This window comes from Myotis brandtii, unplaced genomic scaffold (assembly GCF_000412655.1).
Source record: "Myotis brandtii unplaced genomic scaffold, ASM41265v1 scaffold312, whole genome shotgun sequence".
NCBI lineage: Eukaryota > Metazoa > Chordata > Mammalia > Chiroptera > Vespertilionidae > Myotis > Myotis brandtii.
The window spans coordinates 4,861,910-4,864,024 of record NW_005361955.1 but is presented as its reverse complement, the minus strand read 5'-3'; positions in this window follow the sequence as shown (position 1 = coordinate 4,864,024).

Below are 2,115 nucleotides of genomic sequence, written 5' to 3'. Positions count from 1 at the left end.
GGCACACTGGCTCCTGGATCTCTAAGGAGGTGCTAATCTAGCCTTTGCCTGAGGCTACCCAGCAGGAGCCAGCTGTGACGCAATGCAAGTTGCCGTGGGGCCTTGGGCCAGCTGCAGTTTGTTAGGTAATTATCAGATTGCAAAGGGCCAGGCCTTTCATATGCAAAAGTCTCCGTGCACGGCTTGGGCGAGGCGGGGTCCCAGGGGATCAACAGGGCGGAGCGAGCAGTTATAGCTGCTCTCAGTCCTGCCCTCAGAGGCCCTGCTTCTCAGTGTCCCAGCAATCGCTGCAAGCACCTCCGAGAGAAAGCTGCCCGCGAGTTCTGACCAATTCCAGACAGTCCCGCTTCTCCCATATAAGTCTGGGTCCCCAGAGACTCGCCTGGAACTGGAGCTCAGAGCCTGAGACTCCCTCCCGATTGAAAAAGACAAACCGCGCCCTCAGCCACCAGCCCGCTCCGCGTGCGCCTCTTTGTCTCCGCATTTTTATGCTTCCCTGTGTTGATAAAGTGGTTTTCTGTGCTAAGTGTCCTCTAGGGCCCAGTGGTTCAGCCTTCCCAATTAGCTGAGGAGGACACTCTTGGTGCACCCCCTTGTGGTCTTTGTGCACAGTCTTGTTGTAGTTAAGCCTTGATTGTTGTAGGTAACACTGGGAGGGATTGAACTCCAGGCCAATTGGCTGTGAGAATCAGCCGTGTCTGCAGTGGGAGAACTTCTGTGCTAGAGACACCCCTCCGGGACAAGACTTGCTTCAGTGGGGCTTTGGTGCTCACTGAGTCTGCCCCCTGAGTGTGTCCTTTATGGATCCGGGGAGCTGCAAACTGGATGGTCCCACTCTGACCACTGGGAACACTGGTTCCTGGATCTCTAGGGAGGTGCTGATCTATCCAGCAAAAGCCTCTGTAGACTCTATGTGCTGGGTATACCAGGTGCTCATGGCAGCTGGGGCAGTAGCTTGCTGAGCAGGAGAGAGGCCCCTGACAGGGAGGCCAGGGGTGTGGTGAGATCCTGTTGTTCCTGCTTGCTCTCTTTGTTTAGGGACAAAGGGCTCTGGGCAATGTAGCTGAGAAATCCCTGCTCTGAGGGCCAAGCACCTGAATGGGGTTCCAACCTGCCTATCAAAGTGGAGGGGGAAGTAAACAGTGGTGCTCACTTGCTCCTCAGTCCAGAGAGTGCCCTCAGCTTCTGAGAGCTCCCAAGGCCTCCCAGCCTTCTCTATGCAGTGTCTTTCTCTTGTTTGTTGTTCAGAAACTATTCATTCAGTGCCCAGTTTGTTGTGTTTTTGTTTGTTTTTTTGCAAGAGTAATTGTTCTCTATGTGTATATTTGAGTTTGCTTATGGGAGGGCGGTGAGTTCAGCATCCTCCTATGCTCCCACCATGTTGGACCTCTTATTATCTTTATTATTTGGTTAATTTTCTATGCATCTGTCACTAATTCATTCCCCTTAATCTTTCCTTGAAGTAAAAGCAATATGATTTCCCACCCAGATAAGAATACTTCTAAAAAGACTCACAGAATTCTACAGAGCAAGCACATGGATTTCCAACAAATAAATGGCTCAAAAAAAGGGACACAAAGGAGAAAGTGTTATAAAAGAGACTAAGAGGTTCTGGAAGGTGGAACCCTGCGAGTTCCCACAGCCTCCCAGGCTCTTGTTTACACACTTCCTCTTAAATCTGTGAGTTTGATTGTTGATCCCGGTGCATGTGATTGCCCAATTGGGGTCGCTAGCGGAGCTTGTAGGGGAAGATTGTTTTTGGGGAGCCTGGAAAACAGAGCTGAGAGTGGCGACTGGTGAAACAGATCTGGGCGGAGCTGGTTCAGGTACAATAGAGAACTCCTGGTCAGAGAGGACTTAAAGCCTTGGAGGTCAATCCAGACACACTGCCACCCAGAGGCAGAGCCACGAACTGACTCTTCTGTACATACAAATACAGCAGTAAGGGGAACCAATACGGCCTGCCTTAAAATCAGGACTGTGGCTTACAACACGGAGGAACAGTGTATCAGAGGGAAATTCAACATTCTCCTGAATTCCGGGCGTGCCAAAAAGAAGAGTAGAAGATCTGAAGCACCTGCATTACTGCACATTTTTATTTTACTTTTTTTTTTT